The sequence below is a fragment of the Hermetia illucens genome, chromosome 1 (genome assembly GCF_905115235.1).
Source record: "Hermetia illucens chromosome 1, iHerIll2.2.curated.20191125, whole genome shotgun sequence".
Lineage (NCBI taxonomy): Eukaryota > Metazoa > Arthropoda > Insecta > Diptera > Stratiomyidae > Hermetia > Hermetia illucens.
This window is the reverse complement of record NC_051849.1, coordinates 38,804,005-38,828,177: the sequence shown is the minus strand read 5'-3', so window position 1 is coordinate 38,828,177 and position 24,173 is coordinate 38,804,005. Positions and strand designations below refer to the sequence as shown.

Here is a 24,173-nt window from a genome sequence, read left to right as displayed (position 1 = left end):
ACAGAATGGACATATTGGAGCGATGGGTTGAGTACTTTGATGAACTAGTCAACAACTAAAATATGGGCGAGTTAGAGGTCCCGCCAACTCAAGACGACAGAGAAATGCTGCCACCACCAAGCACGGCAGGAATATTCTGTGCAATCCACCGGCTATTACAGCCGAACTATGGAACTGACCAACTACACCAAGTAGTTCACCGACTACTACTGCTACTACTCAAGGTGTGGGACAAGGGATTAATGCCTAACGATTGGCAACGAGGCATTATCAGTCTTATACATAAAAAAAAGAGATATCACGCAGGACAGGGATCATAGTGATAGTTCAGTATCATCTATAAGATATTCTTCGCAATCTTGCTAGACCGGGTAACTCCATATGCCCTGAGCATCATCGGCCCATGCCAATGAGACTAGGTAAATTCGTAACAAATCATATTTTTCATGTGTTTAAGCGATGGAAAAACTGTTGAAATATCGGTCTTTTCATCGACTTCAAGGCCGCCTAGCATAACCAGGGTAAAACGATATACAGTCATGAGAGGCTAACCCTGACGAATCTGCGAGGCTAGATAAAAGCAGCAGGATCTCGGGGCCATTCACCATCAACAACGGTCTAAGACAAGAAGATGTTCTGCCATGCGTCCTCTTTAACCTGGCCCTGGAAAAAATGATCCACGATGCAAATGTGAATGCAAGAGGCACCATCCTCGTCAAGTTTACCCATTTACTGGCCTATGATGACGATATTGACATTATGGGAAGAACAACCCGAGATGTACAAACTGCCTTCATTCAGTTCGAACAGGCGAAGATTCATGCGAGATCTTGGACTGGACATTAATGAAGGCAAGACGAAGTACATGGTGGCAATGTTTGCACCAAAGAACAAAGAAGTGAAAACATCAAATCGCACTGGTCAAATAAGAACAATAAAGATAGGAGACCACAACTTTGAGGCCGTTGATAATTTCTCCTATCTAGGGTCGAAAATCCCAACCGATAACAGCTACCACGATGAAATCCAATCCGCGCACGATTGTTGGCAGCCAACAGAGTCTATTTTAGCTCACAAAAACTGTTCCACTCGAAACGTCTCACCATAGGGTCAAAGCTCTTACTGTACAAAACAATGGTCCTGCCAGTCCTCATGTGTTCCTGGAAGAGTTGGGTTCTTAGCAAGGAAAATTGCAGACTCTGGCCGCGTTCGAGAGAAGAGGATGGATGTTTCCGTAGCCTACATAACGACGAAATCTACACTAATGATAAAAAAAAAGTGGCCACCTACCTGGTGTCGAAAGAGTGTCAAATATTGCCGCCGCATGTAATATTTCGGGGTTTTTCGTAATTTTGCAATGAAGCAGGTATAAAAAGGGACATCAGAACATCAAAGGACATCAGTTCCTAACAAACAGACGAAGTGCAAGGATACAAAATTTAGAAATAGTGAAAAATCATTCAAAGGTGGAAATAGTGCTTGAAATACATTTTTAATAATTTGTCGAATTAAAATGTCTCCAAAACAGCGGTAAGTAATTATTATCATTAACTTAGTAGAAAAGGATAGTAAGAAAAAACTCATCAAAAATTAGGCTTGCCTCAAGGACTTTTCACAAGGATAATCCTGGTAGAGTCCTGGAAGCAAGCGGAGAAATCAGTTTGAAGATTAAAAATTCATATATTTGACTTATTTTCAAAAAATCATTTTGTTTGAAAAGAAACTCAAGAAAAGTGTATACATTTTTTCTACAGGCAATTAACGGAGGAAGAAAACGGACGCATCGTAGGACTAAGCGAGTCTGGCAAATCACAACGCGAAATCGTGAGAATTTTTAAAAAATCGGATGTCGAAGTTTCGAGAAGCGGCGTGCAGCAAGTTTTGCGACGTAAACAAGCAAGCGGCAGTGTAGCACGTAAGAAAGGCTCCGGAAGACCACGAAAAATGAATAGCAGAGACACGAGAGCGTTGGAACAACACGCGCTGAGGAATCGGAAATCGTCGATCGCACAAATATCTAAAGATTTTGTGCCAGCCAGCGGAAACTTAGTAAGTCGCCACACGATTTCACGCCGTTTGAAAGATGTTGGCATTCGCAGTCGGCGCTGTCGAAAAGTTCCGGCTCTTAAACCGAGGCACAAAGCTGCAAGATTGGTTTGGGCCAAAGACCATCGAAACACCGACTGGACTAAAATCATTTGGTCGGACGAATCAAGATTTTGCCTTCGATCGGACAGGCCGCAACGCTGTCTTCGTAGGTCAGGCGAGGAATACAGTGAGGATTGCATCCAGGAAACGCAGAAAGGCAACCCTGGAATAATGGTATGGGGCTGTTTTTCCTCAAAAACAGTAGGTGTACTGCACCGGGTACCAGTGAATACAAAAATCAACTCAGCTGAATATAAAAATATTTTAGAAACATCACTGGTACCAAGTCTAGCGAGGTTCAGAACACCTCGCCTATTAACTTTCCAACAAGATAATGCACCATCCCATAAGACAAGGCTCATATCCGATTGGTTGGCCCAAAAACATATAAGGACTCTTGATTGGCCTGCTCAAAGCCCTGAGTTAAATCCCATCGAAAATATATGGGACCATATTGATCGTGAGATTCACGACAAGACAATTAACAACTTAAACGAGCTATGGGAAGCTGTTTTGGGTGCCTGGAATAGAATCTCCGAGGAGTATTTAGAAGTACTAATTAATTCTATGCCAAACAGAATTGATAATGTTATTAAAAATAAAGGAGGACATACCTCTTATTAATAATAAAAAATTTGTTTTTTATTTATAAATAGCCTTTACACTTCCTACCATTCCTACCTTGAAATTGTTATCAATTGGGGAGAAACTAGGGTTCAAGTTTGGATTTTCGGAAAAAGTTTGGGTGGCCACTTTTTTTTGATCATTAGTGTATAAGCGATACAATGACCGTCAAGTTGTGGATAAAATCCGGCTTAATAGATTACGGTGGGCGAGTCACTTAATCCGTATGAGTGAGGATGATCCAGCCCGGCAAGTCTATAAGGACAATATCTATGGTACAACAAACAGACGAGGCAGACCCTGCCTGAGATGGAGCGATGGCATAGGTCAGGACGCCAAACATCTTTTAGGGATATCGAATTGGTGCACCTCGGCGCAAAACCAGGAGGTCTGGAGTTTCTTATAAAGGCAAATCTAGTTCGGATGCGGGTTATTGCGCCGTTGATGATGATGACATTCAAAAGTGCGGCTCTTACTACTCAATTATCTTACATTCAAGTAGATTCGACTTCCGAAAATTATGTCAATTTCAATAGTTAGCTTTCTCTAAAAATTTCACATCAGATGTATTCACACTAGTGACTTGTGACTGAAGCTCTCCTAAAAATGGAAACGTTCGTGGCACTCTTGATTATTCCACCCTAGGTTACTTGAAAGTTAAACAGCTGAAAACAAACGTACCTAAAGGCACGATCCTCCAAGTCAAATAAATTCAATTTCCGAAAACAAGCATACATAGCTGTCCTCTCTGATATGTCAACTCTATCGGCTCGACCATTCACAACGAAGCCATCCTCACTAGTTGCGTTTGATCCTGTTTACTGCTTTTCACGTTACAGTGAAACTAGTGGAGTAGCGCATCGCCGTCGGCTAGTGGAGAATGAAAGCTGCTTTGAATCCCCATTTTATGCCAATAGCACAAAGTTTCATGACGCGTAAGAATGTCATTTCATTTATTTACCATACCTGCCAGGATATTTAAACACATCCATACAGACCTTGCCCGTAGGCTTTAATTCTAGGGATTTCACTACTGCCTTGGATTTATCGATAGGTTTACTCACCGGCCCAAAGCCAATCCCTTAGGCGATCTGAAAGCATCGCTATTGCAGGGAGCTCTGCTTACATATATGGTGACTTCAACCAAGTAGTCAACATAATGCCAAAAGGAGTTTCTATCACATTCAATCTAGGGGATAACAGGTAATAATTATTTAGGAGAAGTTGGAAATTGCTCCGGCCAATTTAGTTATACTACGAAATACGAGTTATGTATGCCAAAATTTTTGAGTCTTTTAACTATTGATGGATCTCAGATACTCCACTTCAATAAATTTTGCAAAATTCTTGCGAAGATAGTCTGAATGGGCTCATTATTGTCATTGATTACTTCCTTGAGGGCAATGCAGCTCACTTTTCCATCAGTTACTGAAAACTGGACTCGAATATCCTTTTTGATTCGTCACAAATGTTATCCTTTGAACAGTTCTGGAAGGACAATCACTCAACCACACAGCGCACGATATGCTAGAGAGAATTCCTGTTTGATTTTTAATCCCCTGCACTCCCAATTGTTAGCTTTGTCTATGTTAATATGAATCAGTCTAGTAATATCCTACTGTCCTTATGATTTTCGTCAAGGCTGCAAACGAGCTATCCCGAAGGATATTAACTCCCAATTGTGTCATATAAAGCAGCATTTGCAGAATTTAAATTTATGCAACTACAATAATGTCGAATCAATAGAAAGGCAACCTCATCATCGATTTCAGATAGTTGAAGCTAAAGAAAAAAGGGATACAACAAATCACAGCCACATTATGAAAATAACATTTCCGGATGCCTTTAAAGATCCCGTCCGTACCCAAATAATGTATTCCTAAATATATTCGCACACCCCGCAAGGCTATCCATACCTGGGGCGCAAAACGACTGATCCCCATTTAGTCCTTTGAGGAATGTAAAAGAACAATAAAAGGCTAATGGGAATCCCGTGTCGCACAGGGTCGAAGAAAATAACCGAAGAAGCGCACATCCCGACTCAAAGACTTCCTATTGATTCGTGGAAAACCAAATAACCTTTTTACTTACCATTTAGCTGAATTCAGGCATTATAAGAAGGATATTTATACTTACACACATTCATACGTATCCTTGCAATGAAAGGACAGGGAAAACATACTATGGGCAATTTGAGTCCTTTGGCAGAGACTCGCTTTTTCCATCAATGGAAAGAGATAATAATTTCTATGAAACTATTTTTGGAGCTTTATATTTTGGTTCTCCCCACAAAGCTCTCTTCAATTTGTTCATCTTCTCGAGCCATTTAACGATATTCAAAATTAATTTCTGGAACTCCCTTTTAATCAGAGATACATCCTTTCAATGTCGTTGCCAAACCCTTTACACATTTTCTTATTCCGTTTGGTGTCCTGATGAAATCGAAGCTCGGTTCACTGGATCCTACTTTCCTTAAATATTAACACTTCTGGAATCCTGCCAGTGCGAGCCCTGTAATATGTTCAGTGAAGTTTCTGAAGCAATAATTCTTTGATCAGCTTTCGGCGGTGGAATCGATTAGGTTAACGAAATAGTCATCACAGATGCTGCCACCCCGCGCTATTGTGTGTGGCACGACCACAAAACAGAGGCGGCGAGGGTACATAACTCATGGACTTTGTATGTATAACCGAGCGCGTGCCGCGATTTATATCCGACAGCAAATCCCACTCTTAGCCTAAATAAAGGCCAAATAAAGTTGCGTGCTTAGCCTATGCACACCAATGATTCCCTACTTCTAGGAAAGTTTTTAGGCTCACTTACAAGAATATGAAAAGTAATCATCGTACCCTTGACCCCTTTGCATGCATGGGTTCCTATTCAAACAAAAAGGATTACTACCGGTTGAAATGCACCCGAACAATCACAGACCCATTCACCTGCAATCAGATGAATAGCGATATGAATAATAGATGGGAAAGAGTCGAGGATATATTGGTCCTTGCCTCGGGAACAAAACAAACATGTACATACTGTACGTTATGTAGTTAGGCACGGAAGCTTTGGACTTAGATTAGTTCCTGTTAGCATTGTAGAAAGCAAACTCCTTTTCAAAATAATTCAATGGACGTCTTCATCTTTGTATAATCTTTAAAGCAGGTTTAGTCTGAAATGAATTTGTACGGGAAAAGCATTAGGAAAGCCAGAATAGAATTTTAGGAATTTACTGAAAGCACTATCGACTATTCAAGCCTTTGCAGAGTTTAGTCCAGGAAACCAAGCATATCAATTTTTCTTAAGCTATCGAAATATATCTAAACAGAAGTAAGGTCTTATGACGCAAAGGGATTTTTTTTTCTTGTGAGTTGAGGCTTAAGAATTCACTCAAAGTCTTCCCTGTCTGTTGTAAAAGGCGACTAAAAGGGGTAGAAATTCGTAGGTTTGCAACCTACAAATTTCGAAACTTTGCTGCTACCGAAATATGAACAACGCCTCAGATAGAGATTGTCGGTTTATGATTGACTCCTAAAATGTACGTAAGTCCCTCAAAAACAGCACCGAGGGCTCTCAGAATGCCCTCTTTCTTCAACCCGAGCACGAATTCCAGCGGTTTCAGCTGGAAATGCTGTGCTTAAGCGAAGCAAGATGACACTCTAGAGAATGCTCCTCTCTCTCTTGCCACACTTATAGCAATACGCCTTTTGAAGTGTCAATAGGCAAGAAGTGGCAGACAAGGATCCGGTAACGTTATGTTATTGACGACTACCGCAAGGCGCGCTCTCTTCGCCTGGTGGCCGGTTTTTGGCAGACTTCTGACTGCAAGATTCCGGTTCATATTAGGAAGCATCACAATTATATAGTAGTATGGGCCAACGGAGCTATAGTGGAAAATCCTGGGGTTTAACATAGGGTTAACTCTGTCTACTAAAGGGTGCGACACCTGAGTAATATAGTGCAAATTCATTTTTGAGCCCATAGGAATCACCATGAAATCCCCGCCAACTGAAAAAACCGGACTGAGAACATATCTCCCAGGAACTCTCCCGGAACATATGCTCTCAAGCGCCATTCCTATGGTGCTAGATATCCCCGTGAGGACTCGTGGTAACAGCCACTTCAGATCAGTTGAACATGTTGATTGGAATCAGCCCAGTGCAGAGAACCGCAATGAAACCTTTTCCGCCAATCATGTTACAGTACGCTGGACAAAAACAGAGGACATTAAACCAGCCGTCTGAGTCAGGAGGAAGCTCATCTCAAATCATCGACAGAATTTTTTCTACTACTTAGTGGTCGTATCCCCTCCACCTGACTACTACTGATTAAATCTGTTTGCAGCAACGATACGCCCATTATGATTTTATAGATCACGACGGAGAACACCCAACAATACCTGCATCGCATCGATCGAAACAATGCCACTCGCTGACAAGCACAAAGCAGTTTCCTGCCCTGTATGGTAAACGCCAAATCATACAACAAAGAGACCCATACGTAGAACATGCAAAAAAGAGTCCTGCATATATTTATCTAGCAGCTCTCCCGCTTAGACCCCATTAACATTTCAATGCTCACACCAATTTTATGAAACGCGTCTTGAGCTCAGTCACTCAATCATGGCATCGTGACGATTTTTCCTGTTGAGACCGCGACACCGACTTCAAGAGGCTACCTATTAATTATGCACATGTAATCAGAACACCGCTACTCGCTCAACAAGACTAATGAGATTATCCGCGACAACCACCGAATTAAGCTTATTCAACAGTTCATCCATTATAAGGTTTCATATAAATGAACTTGCGAGTAGCTCTTCCACAGAGCTATTGTCTGGCAACCAGACTCACTAAATTTCGATAACACAGATAACTATCAACTTAGATCATCAAATGTACCTTCGAAATCGACAAAGATTCCAAGGACATATTTGTTAACCCAATGGGCGACAAAGTTTTTGGCACCCCCGTCAGATACCAGATGGAATATTTTTCAGCCACGAAACTGGAGCATAATCCACTCCAGGACCTTGCTAAGGATCTCTAGCGACATCACAGCATAACAACCCTGGCAGGCTTCCAGGAAGCAGGGAAATACTCCTCCTATAAACAACAATCATACAGATACTGGACATAAGATGGGATTGCCAGCCAGATAGCTTTGCGCGTCTCGCCAGCCGGGTGGCTTCCGAGACCTGAGCCTCGCCAGGCTTTCCTCCGGTATAGTGAAGGAAGATGCTTTCTACAAACAATTACAATCAGTTCGCAGACTGCACGAAGGGAACATGTAAGTAATTTGGAATTCATCTTGTGAAAGACCAAGAGCTTGCATCATTTTTAAACGAATCTTAAAATACATACGCCTTTCAGAGTTCTTGACTAGAGACCTCGTGGCTGTCCAAGTCTAACTAGAAGCCGAGGAGATAACTCACGAGGCAGTTGTGGCATTGGGATACTTTTCAGGAGACGATATCCGGATCAGACCGGAATTAGTCGTTAGTCTAGCAAACAATCTAAAAAGTGAATACCTTCGGAAGACGCATTCATTCGTGACTAGCACCCAGGAAAAGGTACTAGACTCTAACTCTAAGGAATGCGCTGGTGAACGGCCTGGTCAAGAGTTAAAGGGTGTCAGATGAGCCCACTATCTTGGATAACAGAATAATCAGATTCAACATTAAGGGCAACTAGGAAGTAGAAAGAATGATAAGGAATCCCACGAGAACAAACCGCGTTTCCTATACAAGACGAATTACAGCATAGCTCAGCTACAAGTGGGCGGTGACATCAGGCGCGAAATAGAACTGGAAACAGTGGTGAATAATCTGTACGGAGTTGTCATTGACGCATATGAGACCAGCTAAGGGGCCAAGATAATCACGTCATCGAGGGGCGTACCGTGGTGGAGCAAAGGCCGGAGAGAGCAAAACAAGACGCGTGGGAATTCCGTGAAGGGATAGAACAAACCACAGAAGCATCCAGGCTACATAAAGCTATAGACACAGAGAAAGCAATAATTTCTGTCTTTCTGAAGAAAGAACACAAGGAAATTTACCGAGAATAGGGAGAACAGGGTACATCTGCTTCTCAAAACTTTCTTGGGGTCTTATTCCACGACGGAAGGCAATAGCGGCCTGCCTGTCTCAACAACGAATTGAAGGAGAAAAAAGGTGAATTGGAAACTACCAAAAGAAATATTATGGAGCATAAAATCTGGGAAACGCCTGCTGAACCAGTACAAACAGCTCTACTATCAAACCTTATCTCCACCTACAGGTGGTGACGCGCTTAAAAACGTGACAAATTCTATCAACTAGTCCTCCAGGTTTGAGGTTGAGTAGGGCTGACTACTACATGGATAATAACTTATTACAAAGCCATGAAAGGAGCATTGGACTACATGGATGGATAGATGGATGGAAAACAAAATAACGATTTGCACATTTTCTCATGGAACGCGCGCACACTGTACAAACCGAATGCTGCTCAGCAGCTGCCCGATACCCTCACTCAATATAGAGCTGATGTAACCGCGTTACAAAAATTGCACTGTACAGGGACCGCTTCCCTGAAAAAAAAAGCCACTTCACCATGTTTTATAATGGCCATCCAGTAAACCAAGTGCTCGGAGTTTTAATCTGCCAAAAAAATCAAACCTGCTGTTGTCGGTTTTGAAAACATAAGCGAGGCCTATGCATTCAGCACTTGGGAGACGAATTTAGAAATTGACATTCACGCCCCTGCAGAGTCGGAGTGGCCTCTTGTAAGACGCTGTAGAACGAACACTTGAAGTATGTGCCAGATATAATATCGAAATCATACTTGGAGATTTTAACAGTTAAGTAGGGACGGAGTCCGCATTCAGGCTATACGTTGGCTTCCATAATTTACACAAGGATACCAATGATAACGAATTGCGAACTATTCAATTAGCAGTGTCACACGAAATGGTTGTTGAAAGTACCTGGTTTGCACGGAAAGCGGTCCACTAACATACGTAGACCTCTCCAGATGGGACTCTTTTCAACCAAATTTACTACGTATTGATTGAACAATACCAGTTTTCAGTCTTGATGAATGTCAGAACATATAGGGGGGCCAAATAGATTCAGATCGCTATCTCCGCCCCGGGCACGAATAATAACACCACCCAGAATCCCTTCTGACAATCTGCTGAGAGTAAATATTGAAGCCATCCACACTGTACTCTCAAGGAACGGGGTACGCGCAGAGGCCTATTACAAACTTCGTCGAGTAAAACAGAGACGAGATAAGGAAGCCTGAGAAAATCAACAGGTCTGTACACTCGAGAAGTGTAGGGAACAAATGAACCAGGCGCAGAAGTTTTGAGAAACAAGTCAATACCCCGATGCTCATCCTGCCCAGGCAAAGAGAGAAATCTGATTTCTGACAGAATGGCCCTATTGGAGCGATAGGTTGAGTACTTTGATGAACTGCTCAACAATCAAAATATCGCCGAGTTGGAGGTCCCGCCAACTAAAGATGATGGGCAAATATTGCCACCGCCAAGCGTGGAAGGAACACTCTGTGCAATCCATCGGCTTAAAAACCATAAGCCGCCAGGAGCCGATAGAATTATAGCCGAATTAATTAAATATGAGGGCAACCAACATTACCAAGCGGTTCATTAACTGATGCCCAAGGTGTTGGACAGCGAATCAATGCCTGACGACTAGCAACGAGGCATTATCTGTCCCATACATAAAAGGGGGATATCACGCAGTGGAGCAATTATAAAGGTATCACGTTGCTGAGTACCATCTATACGATATTCTCCGCTATCTTGCTAGGTCCGATAACCCCATATGCGCAGAACATCACGGACCCACACCAAAGAGGCTTCACTCCAGGCAAATGAGCAACAGATCAGATATCCTCAACAACGGTCTAAGACAAGGAGATGCTCTATCGCGCACCCTTTTTAACCTGGCACCAGAAAAAGTGATCCATGATGAAGAGCGACCGGAGTCATACAAACTGCCTTCATGTAGATCTAGGGGGCGGGGCAGCAGCTTGGGCTGCAAATTAATTAAGACAAGACAAAATATATAGGGCAACGTCAGCATCACAAACGAACCAACCAACCAGAGGGGGAAACTACAACTTTGAAACAGTTGATAATTTCTCCTATTTAGGGTCAAAAATCACAACCGATAACAGCTATGACGATGAAATCTGCGCACGGTTGTTGGCAGCAAACAGAGCCTATTCCAGCTTACAAAAACTGTTTCGGTCGAAATGTCTCATTATAAGGCCAAAGCTCTTACTACACAAGTCAATGGTCTTGCCAGTCCTCGTGCATCCCTCGGAGACCTGGGTTCGTAACAAGAAAAAAGAAAGTTCGTAACAAAAAAAAAGAAAAAAGGGTTCAAAATCAATGCTTTCAAAGGTCGAGTCCACAGGGGAATATTAGATCTAGTGAAGGTAGACGGCAGACTGTGAATAAAATACAACAGGCAGTTGTACCTATTTTACGACCAACCAAAAGCTGCCATCCTTATTAAGATCCGAAAGTTCCAGTGAAGAATTCCCAGGCGTCTACCTGAAGGCAAGTGCCCATAGAGCGACCCACCCGTCGCTGCTTTGTGAGTGTGAGTTGCACTACACCTATCTATTGCCACTTTCGTCTCCCAAGCCTGTATGCCGATCAAGTTCTTCGTTTATATCAGTATCAGGGCAGCGTACTCCGATGATACGACGCAAACAAGTGTTGACGAAGGGAGTAACAATGCTATTCCGATGTAGCAACACAGGAAAAACACTAGCACAAAACAGTCTCAACTTGAGCGTCGTGTTGAGATCACGCGCAATATCCAGTTCGATGCCAACGTCGGCAAAAATCGACGCCTACGATGTTCTGCCCATTAATGTAGATAGAGAGAAAGTGATAACCTATCAGACTGAGAACTTAGGTATTGTTGGTATTTATCTTCAGTCAAACTCTAATTGCATCTTTTTCCATCGAGAGTCATTTGGCCAAGGTCCATGACTTGGTTAGTGAGCAAACGGGTGTTATTAGCGTAGTGTCTCCAGACAAGGCAGTATGAAGAACGTCATAGATAACAAGACGAAATAATGTCCACGATAAGATGCAACCCTAGCGAACTCCGCTTTGGACCTCAAAATCCTGTCATATTTTACCTCGATGCAGCACGTGACATTTTGCGCTCTTATAATAGCTATTAGTTTCATCGGAAAGCCTTTTTGCGTAGAGCACTCCACATACACTTCCTGTTCACGATATCACGAGCTTTTTCGAAATCGATGTCAAGCAGGTGGAGCAAAGATCTAAACTCTTAGCGATCATCCCCTTCTTCCACTCTTTGGGGAAAAATCTCGGGTTCCCAACATTTCGCTATGTGCGAAAAGGAACAGTCCCCATCAGCATGTTATGACGACAAGCCATTTCATCCACAAGAGGAGGAAACTCGCCGTATGTGATACGGTTAATAAGGCACTTGGCGCAGAACAGTAGAGAAGGAGTACATGCCGTTCGGGAAATCGTGAGGCGAACCGAAGCGCGTGGGTGTGGTTGACGCGCTATACAAAGGGGTAATCGGCAACCAAATATGTATACCCGAAGGTAAGATGAAAGGCAAACGACCTCTTGAAAAACACCGAAATCGATGGGAGAACTCAATGGACAATACAAGTTACTCGCTGCCTGTTTTCTGAAATTGAGAGGCGTGCTCACTCAACCGAAAAGCGTGGATATGAGTCCGAAGAGGACTCCTCCCAACCTCTCAACCTATTCTGACCCAACGTAAACTGTGAATGAAGACGTAAATATAACAAAAACGGTTCATTTCTTCGCCACAAATCATTTACCTACATTAACAACTAATAACCGCTCTCGAAATTACGGCACTCCATTATGCGCAAACATTATGGCGGGTAATTCAAACATCGTTTCTGCCTGCGTCTAAGTTACTCCCTTGGGTCCAAGCAATCGAAAATTATGGAATTCCCTCGGAATTTGCAAGTTAGTAGCATCTAAATATTGCTCAATTCAAAACCTGGCGCAGTGAACCTTCCCCTACGAATCAACCAGCAGAGAGTAACGAAATGTTAACAAAATCCACTTTAACCTTTTGTAAAATATTTCATCGAACCTATTTCCTCCGTTGAAAGTGGTCTGTGGTCTTCCGTCTTTAATTAAAATCGTTTAGGTTTCCCATTTGCGAAGCCCCGGGTAGATATCAAGGTAATTGATTCCCATCATTTCATCGAAGGGCAGGTGTTGTTCATGCCTGGGTGGAGTTTGCTAAGCAAATCCAACATATCGGAAACGCAAACATTCCCCAGCAATTGGTCAGTAAATTCAGTTATTATTGCTAATTGAACATCTTTGAATTTGGAACAAAAGTGAAATGCCACGTAATTTGGGAAATGTGCCTGGGGGTGGGGACGGGGTGCGGACGGGGTGCGGAGCGAACAGTTCCAATGAATTTTCGATGAAATATTGATTTACGATGTAGAATTGTTGGGAATGAAATTTAAGGTATTCATCATGGAAACCCCCATTCCAACCAGTTTGTGCAACGTATCAACTCAGATACGATACAGTCCCAGAATATACCATCCATTTTAAGTACGATTACGTATGAAGCCCCAGTACCCGTGCTGACATTATTCGCTTACAAAAAAGCATCCTGAATTGAATTTTCGCATTCCGTTTCAGGTTAATTTCCGCTTTCAAAAAGGTAATTTGTGGTTTCATTCATACATATCTGACCTAACATAGCCCCGAGTATCATTGTTGGTGGCATACATGCATGAAAAAGGAAGCTTCAAACGATTCTTCCTCCGGAACATACAATTTTCGTTAAAAACCCCAATAAAGCGGAATAATGCAAACAAAACATAACTGAAGGACTCGCCTGCAAACGTACCTCGCAACAAAGCAACTTTTTTATTCCACATTTCCAACGACCCTCTCTGGCCGTCCACCTGATGTGGCATCGTAATGAGGTATTCCGTTTGGACAGTATAAATTTATAAAACATTCTTAGTAGGATTTATTGTAAATTCCACCCCCGCCATGTGCTGTACCACTTTTGTCTGCAGGCAGTGCTCATGCATGGGAGCATTGTTGTTTGCCAACATCCCCTAAATTATTCTCCTCATAATCGAACGCAGCATTCCTTTCCCAGCATTCACTTTCTGGGGTCGTTTATGTCCTGTCGTTAGTTTATTTCGCTGTAATGTTGTTGGTTCCTTTTTGATCATTTTTCCCAATTAAGGACTCATTGTAGTCACTTTTTATTGCCCTGCCAACTATACAGTCTAATTTTATTATGTATGTCCTCCTGCTCGGGTGCATTTCAAGCAGGCTCCGCACCGAGTAAGGAGATCTGTAGTTCTTCTCTGTATTTAAACCAACAAATTACCGAACCATAAAACCCTAACGAGACTTTTATTCAATGGCAAGTCAGAAAACCATAAGCTTTGATCCTTGAAGGGTTTTGTAGCAGATTTCTTTTGGCGATTTTTCAGAGGAAAGTTTCTTATTCATGTCAAGTGTGACCTTCCCCTTAGCAACGAAGACATTGTTTTCTCAGGTTCAAGGGCTGTTGGCAGCGCACACAGGACTGCATAATAGATCGGCCAGTATCTTATTCGTGTCGTATTTTTATAAACGAAGGAGTTTTCCGTTTGAAGATTGGAGGTTCTTTGAGCCGCTGGTGGCAGCATTTGAAGGCTGTTTATTGTTAAGCTTGAGTAATTTACCTTTGTACTGAGAGGAGGTAGTTAACTTTGCACGCCACTTTCTCCCACTCAATTATTATGGGAATAACTTCTGTAATGTTACTCATCCTTGTCTCGTTACTTTGCTCCTAAATTCGTGTTCACATATTCCAGGAATTACATATAAGTCAACATTTTTACATGTAATTCTTCTGATTGAAACTCTCGTAAACAATTCCTTACTTTCTAACAAACCCCGCCCCCCTCCACTCCCCCAATTATCCTACACAATTTGTACAATTTCCTCGAATGTCTGCTGTTCATATCACTTCTATGTATGATATTTGTTTTTCAAGGAAGAAGATCTTTGGCTTCAATATCTTTACATTTAATACTGTACAAATGATAAGCCTATGGTAACGGAGCAAACACAAAGATAAAGAGTTTACTTGCTTGAATTGAAAGTATCATTCATTCCTTTGTGTAAAACAAAACCTTATTAAAATCAGTTTACTGTCTGTCTGTCTTTTTTAAGGAGGTGGAACTCTTCAAAAGACACTAGTCTAGATACACCAGTGTGTGAGATTTTTACCCACTAAAAACCAACCACCATAAGGTATTACATCACGGGGCGGAGTCAGCTAACTCTAGCTAAGTCACCTTTCTTCGTACGTGACCGCGCTTCGCTGCTCTCCTCCTCCCTTCGCAATTTATTTTGGATAGATGCGATCATGGAATTGACGGCATCCCAGTTCTTTCGTTGTGCTACGGTTTTCGGCACTAGATTTCCTGATACCAGCACCTCTCCTTGAGTCCCCTCTAGACTCCTCCCTTCTTCCACAAATCTCGGACAGTGGAAGAATACATGCTCTGGGTCCTCTGGGACTCCATTGCAATTTGGACAATCTGGTGAGGTCTCCAATTTAAACCTATATTGGTAATATCCTCCGTGCTCTGTGAGAAACTGGAGAGATTATAATTAATCTCACCGCGTCGTCTTTCCAACCACTCCTTTATGGCAGGAATGAGCCTGTGAGTCCACCGACCCTTTCTCAAGCGTCTCCACCGCTCTTGCCATCTATTTATCGATCTCTCCCTCTCAGCGTTCTTCGTCTGCGATGAGCCCCATCTCATCTACCAAGATGTCAATCGGCATCATTCCAGAGATGGCGATTGCTGCATCATCTGAGACAGTCCTGAAAGCAAAGCATACCCTCAGGGCTGTCCTGTAGATTGTGCTCAGTTTGTTAGTGTTAACTGACATCCGCAACATCCAAACTGGGGCTGATTGAGATTACCACCCTGGCTATAAGCAACCTAGGGGTATGCCGTGGTCCCCCTACGTTCGGCATCAAATCGCAAATATACCGCACGTGTTGCTTGTAGCTGAGCTTCCTGTCTATCACCACCTCTTCCGGCGCTTAGTGATGAGGACCGCTTCTGTTTTTTCCTCCCCAAATATCAAATCAGAGCTCTCTAGCCAACTTTTAACAACACTGATCGCTTTGCGAATTGAATGAATATTTGCTAGTACTACCCTTTCCGTGAATTGCATCTTCGGCCAAGCCAGTAACAAATTTGATGGCATCAATGGTTGATCTGGCTTTACGGAACCCATACAGCCGATCTGAAAGGCCGCCCTGGCTCTAAACAACCTTTAGTAATTTATTATAAATTACCCGCTCTAACATTTTCCCTACAGTTTGCAAAATACGTATGGGTATGAGGATAGTTCACTTGGAGGTTTAGCAGGCTTAGGAAGTACGAAATTTCTCGCTTTTTCGCTTCCATGCCGCTGGATATATCCCCTCGGGCATGCACGCTTCGAACAACTCAGCGAACATGTCCGGTCTGGATTTCACGGCAATCTTAAGGGCCTTATTCGGTACTCCGTCCAGGCCCGGCGGTTCATTATCTCTTATTCTACTGCAGATCTCCAGCAACTCATCTCTGGTGACTGGCGAAATTGCCGTCACATTGAGAGATGGTTGGAATGGGTCGGTGCTCTCCAATTGTTGGGGGAATAACCCCTGCTTTGCGGAGATGAACGGCCTCTGAATCATCCCATCACGATTCTGTATTCACTCCCTCACGGGTTAACGTCTGCTTCTGAGCACAGCTCCTTAAAGCATAGACGCGCTCTTTTTCATCCTGATTGACTCTACCTACCCGCACCCTCAATCTCCCCTCCCTACAGCTACGCCGTATCTTTCTTTATATGTGTACTCTTTTCAAACTCTGCAACTGGCTGGTGCCAACTCGGATATTACTTTCCGCACCGCCTCTTATAGCACATGTAGTGCGGACATTTTTTAAGTATCCTTCGCAGAGCTCGAGATTTACTTTCACTTCCCGATCCCGAGGCTATGCCGGTCCTACGGTGCCCAACAGCTTGGGTCCTTTGACTCTGTCTCCTTCTTTAAATTTAACCGTAAGGTAAGCGATTTACTTGCTCCTCCCTCTGAGGACAACATGTAATTAGGAATTTGTTTTCTGTATATTGTCTTCATTAAATAAAGAGATAAAATGGTCTTTAGCCCAAATTCGTGAAGTCCACCCTGAAAGCGATGATAAAATCCGTGCAGTCACAGAACGATTTTACGGGGCACAAGAAAACCAAGTCGGAATCGTCAATTTATGTTTCTTACCAACAGAAATCCCGCATTAGGAGATGCCTAGTCGGGGAGACGAAGCCAAAGCATCCCTGCTGGTGGAAAGATCTAAGTAAACGGCACAGAAGCAGCCAACGGCGAGGGCTACAGATACAAAACGCAGTGCGACTTTCTCAATGGCCACGGTTGATGCGAAGGTGATAAAATGGCCTAAGAAACCACGAATCACACCATGTACATGAGGGCGTGCACTCCTGAATTTGACGATACTGTTCCTTGCATTCAGCGTGGTATGCTCTAAGAACATTTCTACAGATGACTACGAGATATGGAGACCTCACACCGGGTATGGCGTAGAAAGGCTAGGCCAAGCTAGAATGGTTCGGTGAACCTTGAAAATAGAGGTCGATTTGCCTATCAGCGAAACAGGATGTGTTGGCCGTATTGGATCAGACGCGAAATATGTGCGAGCACGCAGGGAGATTGGTGCAACGAAGCATTGCTATATGCTATTCAAGCACCTACTGTTCAAGAGCAAGGCCATCATTTGTAAAATCAACGAGCTTCTCGAAATCCCTACGATGAAGCGGTTAGCAAGAAAAATTACGGCCTCTTGGCCGCGTTCGAGAGAAGAATCTTCCGAAGAATTTTTGGCCCCCTACATGAGGATGGACAATTCCGTAGCCTATATAACGACGAAATCTATGAGCGATACCATGACGGTCAGGTTGTGAATAAAATCCGATTCAATAGGTTACGGTGGGCGAGTCATGTATGGATGAGGATAATCCAGCCCGGAAAGTATTCTGCTCTACGGCGCAGAGATATGTGTTAATATTCTTGGCAAGGAGTTGTATCGAAAATGCCTTGCCTAAGTCCAGAAACATATGGACTGCGCGGCTCATGGGCAATCAACATCAATGACAGAATCAACCGCTTAGTGAGATTGATTATGTCCTTACCCAATGTCTAAGTAAACATTAAGGTTCTCAGTCTTACTTACACAATATTAGCGAAGCACGATCCCCTGACGATTTGTTTTGCAGTGGAGTTTTAAGCCGACTACAACCTTTTCTTTTGTGGGAGATGAGATTCGTCAACTACTTCATGCAGCCACTCCAGATAACATTGTCAAAAAGATGCGGCGGCGAATGAAGTCGTGTTGCACATTAGGTGTGGATTCCTTTTGTTGTGAAGAACACTGAGCCCGACTGATGAAGGGATGGCAAAAGGCCTTTGAATTAACAACTCTCTTCCTTCTCTCCGCTCCCGAGACAGCGGGAAGGCTTGCCCAAAGAAATGTGTCAAAAGACAACTTCCCTGATAATGGGAAAGTGTTTAGTTGGTAGTCCGACAGCGTACCTTTACGGGAGTTCAGCACTCCATGTGTAAACGTAAACTACCCATAATATAAAATTTCGGGACTTTGCTACTACCGAAACGTCAACAACACCTCGCCTAGCGACTAACATCACGCCGAAGACCTTTGGCTATATAGAAAACGGACTACAATTAATTTTTGGATTGTGCACATTCTCCTTGACAACGGGCAACGATTTAAGCTGGCCATTCTAGGCCTAAGCAAAGGAAGAGAGTGGAACTCAGGAAAGTACTCCTTACCATTAGGGGAAATATGCTTTTGTACTCTGGAAATCCGAGTGGTAGCAGGTGCGGTGTCTAGTTATTTATGACGACTACCGAAAGGCGCGCTCTTAACCTGACAGCCGGTTTCAGACAGGATTCTGGCTACAAGATTCCGATCCAGGAGACTTCCGATATAATGAGGGAGGATGCTTACTACGGACAATTCGAGAGAGGACTCCTAATGGTAACATCTTGATTGTGATGCCTCAATTAATAGACGCCGTTCCAGCAACCAGGTTGATCACTTGGCAATCAGTCTTAGATTTATGAGTTGTCCTCTGTATAAGCATAACAATAAAGGAACTGACATCGGCCTCGAAAGGGATCGTCAGCTGATGGTCGCATTCACCGCTGCTCCTGCATTTCCTGCAAAGCAACACACCTCAGTTCATTTTGGAACAGTGCGTGGAGTTTAGATCTCAGCTTCATTTGCTCTCCATCGAATTCGAGAAGACTTTCGACGTGAAGAGGGAGTGTACTTAGAGTGCTCTACACACGAGGGTCTTTCCGGAGAAACTAATAGGTATTATCAGAATAACATATTAAGGCGCAAAATATCGCCTGCTACACCGAAATAAAATCTCAGAGGATTTTGAGATTCAAAACGGAGTCCACCAGGGTTGCATCCTGTCATCGGTATTATTTCTTTTTGTTATCGCAGACGTTCTGCATGTTGCCTTGTCCGGACGAAGTGAAGGAATTCAATGGAGGATGACATCTTTCTTTCGACTAGGTTGAGGACATCTGTTTGCTGTCTCACCGGGTCATGGACCTTGGCAAATGGGTCTGGATTTATAGAGATTGGCAACTAAAGTTGGACTGAAGATAAATATCAACAAAAACCATGATTCTCAGTCTGCTGAGTCATGGCACTCTTCCTATCTGCATTAATGGGTTGAACATCAAGCGTCAATCATTTTGTATATCTAGAAAGCATAGTTTCTGCCAACAGTTGCACCGAACTGGATATTGCCCGACGCATTAACAGCGCTAGACTCGCGTTTGCTGCCTTGTCTAAAGTTATCTCAACGCCAAGATCAAGTTGTATGCAAGCGACAATATCATTGCTGATTTACTTCATGCGCATGTGATCAAAAGGTACACTATAACCAGTAAAAGGGGCACAATAGTTCTTCAAGGACGCGGTGCAACTTTCCCTTAACAGAATGATAATACTCCATGCGATGGAACCCACTCTTCCAGGGTGGTCCACTCGCCGCCCCAAGAGCACTTGGTGAAGAACAGAGTGATGAAGGGATGAGTACAGACAACTCAGAAAATCCTGAGGGAGCGCATTTGAGCAAACCGCGAACGATGGCAAGTAAATGTGGTTGACACGCTATATAGAACCAGAGGGTGAATGGCAAACATATATGTATAAATATATATCGGGATGAGGCTTAGGCTTAGATTTTATAGCCAGGCAACACCATGCTTTCTTCAAGATTTGCTGATTTCTGGGAATGGACCCTTGAATTATGTCCCCCTCTAACCTTCTAACAACCGTACCCGCTCCCTTTTGTAGTTACCTCCCCACCACTTTTAAACTCAAAGCAGGACCATGTAATGCACTGCACGCCTAGAGGTTCTGAGTTCCAGTCTTCCTACCAAATTTCGTATCAACCTTTTATGAAGTTCTGAAACTTTTAAGGGTCGCATGAAATGTGGAAGAGTTGCGACTAGTTTTTCCGTCACGATGGCACTCCAGCCCCGTCAATAGTGAGAACTCATAAATTTTTGGCCAAAAACTCAATCACTGCTCCCTAACCTCCCCCTCTTCCTCTTCCTCCCAGTCCTTACTCACTTGACCTTCGCATTTCTCATACCCCTAACCGAAAAATCAGTCAAAGGTAGAAGATTTGAAATGGATTCGGAAAATAAGGCATACATAATGAATGGGCTGAAAAATTTTGCAAAACAAGCGTACCAGGACTCTGTCAACAAGTGAAAACACCTTCGGAATAAGTGTGTGTGCTTGGGAGGAGAGTACTTTGAAGGGGACCCAGATATATAACTTTTGAATGAACTGCATATTGCTTTATGAAACCAACCTGCCGATTTTTTAGCAGACCTCGCCCATAGGTTCGTATTATACAAGACCACCGAGCATTGGGGTATGTAGCATCTAGTTCCCACCTTTCTCTTATCCCCCATGAATGCTAATTTCACTTAAGAATTTCATTGTAGCATAACACAGAGTCAAGGATGATGACAATCAAACTGAAAGTTAAAGAATAGGTTGTGGTCCATAAAGGGATGACCAGCGAGCATATTACTATCCACAGTCGGGCGGTTCTTCAGTAATTCAGGATAGGGTGGTTATGTTTCAAGTACTCCCCTGACCTAATTTTAACAAAATTAATTCCCACCTGAACATTATAAAGTAATTACTGAGCAATTTCTGCTACTTAAAAATGCTTGCTTCCCCAAAAATTCCAATTCCACTGAGTTCACTCATGCAAGGATGTATTAAAAGCCTCTTGAACTTATTTCTCACATAAATGATTTACTCATTAATGTATTTTTTGCCATTTACATCAACTCCTGATGCTTTGAACTTTCCCGGGTATCCAATTACGATAAATTCATGCGTTTTGATTTACAGTAATGAGTCAATTTGCAAACTTTAAGTGTTCATGACAGCGCGTTAATATTCCTCACGTAGAGGTGTGAATCCTTAAAATGTGCTTCACACTGAGACGGATACAAGGCATATTGAATTTTTTATATTATCACCCCTACCACCACCCATTACATGGGTGCTACACGCACAGCTACCTCATTATCAATAATTTATCGGCCTGAAAGGATTACATACTTCGCAGGAAGGGCTCGGTCCATTGAAAAAATGAATTTAACAATGCTCGGAATTGTTTACGGAGTACGACCCTTTTCTACCCAATTATTACCAGCAAAGTTTGTCTTCATATTTTTTCCCTGCTCCAGCATTCCTCGAGCACTAGGACTCGAGACTCAAGAGCCCTCCAACACACAATACTATGTAAATTTCAAAAGAAATTATTCGCAATTTCTGCTCTCATATCGTTACAGAAGTACAATCCATTATGACAAGGGAGGACAAGAAAAAGGAGCGCTCTAAATCGCATACACAAGCACATTGATTTCCGTGCAATTACGGGCAGGAAAAAACTGTGTATTCCGCTTCCCGTCACTAGACATTGAAAACTCCAACTTTAATTTAACTATCGGAATCCTAGTATGTCTGTTTGTACAGCGTCTCCTCCCTTCAGGGATCCTGTGCACTAGATACGGTGTGTACAGGGTCGACGGGCCAGATATATGATACAGAACTGATTTCAGGTCTAAGGAGGCGCAGAGCTTTTTATAATGTGTTCTACACGTTTTCCACTGATGTGAAGTAGACGTACACCACCACCGTCCAAGCTGCGCACAGCGAAAGAAGGTGGTGACATTTATCCTTCCTCTACTGAATAAAAACGGCCTCTTTACCTTGCTCGATTTTCCTTGTGACCACCAGTAACGGGTACGGTTCCATATACGAATTCTCGAGATATCCCAAGAATCTATTTAAGTTCTCGTCTCCAGGATACGGCGATGAGCTGGGGGTTGCTGCTGTCTAGCATATTGTCAATAACGATGCGAGCACTGTACACTTTCTAATTTTTGCACGGGTCCGTACAACCAACACACGAATCACTAAATCCTGTTTTTCTCGGATGCCACTCTTTCACCTCCCGCAAGACACCACCGAAAGCAACTCTAGCGAGCCCACCTTCGCCGCTTTTTCCAAACTTCTAAGTACGTTTATGCATGCCTGGACACTCTCACCCGAAATTTTCAACTTTTTCACAGGTTCACCCTGGCAACCACTACCGGAATTTCATTCCCAGAAAAGGTAAACTACAGAGAAAACACGCATCAATTCCTCCGCGAATACTAGGAATACTCTCAATTCCTTCAAGTCCCTTAATTTTTTGTTTAGCTAGTTCTGCTCCTACAGGGAAAAACTAGGCAAACTGTTTTCCTCTCTACCCAGTCGACGAGGATACCGAAAGCCACTAACTAAACTATCTTTGTGGACCGTTGCGATATTACTACTGGTTGAAAATTCCATCTACAATTCACTCTGGGTCGGAAAGCCTGGAAAACCGAAAGCTTCACCCCCAAGACGAGGGAAACTTTTCAGCTTCTGCACCGAGCCAACGAGTGATTCCCCGGACAAATCCAAAAGCCAACCACCGTAAATTTCCAGTGCGAATTTCTTATCTGATTTCGCCTGCCTCGGCTGCTATTCAAACTATGTTGTGCATGGAAAATCAAGATAAACTGCCATGGAAGTCGGAGTAGGCTACAGAGCCTGCATATACATGTGCGCCCTTATATACCTGCCCGTCTGATGGGAATCTCGGGAGCATCATCCATTCATGCTCCTGCTCGGCCGACGTCTATTTTCACTGATTTCATGATATTAGCTGTTCCTCCGAAAAGCTGGCTGCGTATCTTATTGCCCGAGCGGGTGTATCTGAGTATCTGAAACGCAGATGGTAGAATAAAGAGTTTTTTTAATTGTTGCTGATTCGATAGCATTCAACAAATTGATGAGGCACCGTAGCTCCAGGGATACATCCTGGAGGCAAGAAAAAGCTGTTCGTCCCTTATCTAAACAAATTAAAGCATCTAATGGGGAATCACTTTATCAGTTTGAAATACTTGGCATACACGAAAAGTTGACCAATAAAGTTATAGGTAAACATTGGATGGGTAAACCCTAGGTCTGTATTTGCTCTACAGTTAAGGAGGATCACACAGTATTTTCGGTAATTTGAAGGAGGATTTGTTGTTCTTGGAATACGTACATCTGGAGGTAATCACGGAAGAAATCTTCATCAATCATCTTTTCAGTGAATGGACGGTTGGAAGAATAAAGCTTATCGATTTGCTACGAAAATCGTCCCTTGTTGCGTCCTCCTTTATTATTAAGAGTCCTTCAAGACTCATACGTATCATTGACTACTGTTGTGGAAATATTAGGGCTGCTTTCTTTCTTTGTACAAATATTATCGAGAACTTCATACAACAGAGTTTGACTAATTAATTACAGTTGATTAACTAATTGGGACAATAATTGTCTTGAAATAGGCCGTTTCTAATGAAGTCGAGTTCTTTTTATATGTCGGATGTGATACGTCTCAAAGACTTGATTCGCTACCACCCAGTGCCACCTGTGCTGGATTCTATTCTTTTAGGTTCTCACCCTAAAAAATCCTTAGAAGAAATATGACTAGAATAAAGGGGCTGCGGAAACGATAACATGCCGCGAGTTTAGTGAACAAACAGATTTTGTATTGGCTTAAGGTGGTAGGTATTGGGGTCAGGAATCATTTCTTCGTTTTCCTTTTAAACTTCTAAGACCATGAGGGAGTTCAGGCTTCGGAGAAAATATCATAGAATGAACATA

General features: G+C 42.8%; 1 protein-coding gene across 3 annotated transcripts in view; it reads right to left on the bottom strand.

Moving 5' to 3' along the window:
- The window catches only part of LOC119646351, a 103,870-nt gene extending 81,024 nt beyond the window's left edge, over window positions 1-22,846 (bottom strand). Inside the window, exon 1 of one of the 3 annotated variants that reach the window (XM_038046786.1) lies at window positions 22,205-22,846. The gene's annotated coding sequence lies outside the window, so the exon portion shown is untranslated. The remainder of the gene's footprint in view (window positions 1-22,204) is intronic. The other 2 variants (XM_038046785.1, XM_038046787.1) reach the window with 2 other exon arrangements.
- Window positions 22,847-24,173: the final 1,327 nt, after the last annotated feature.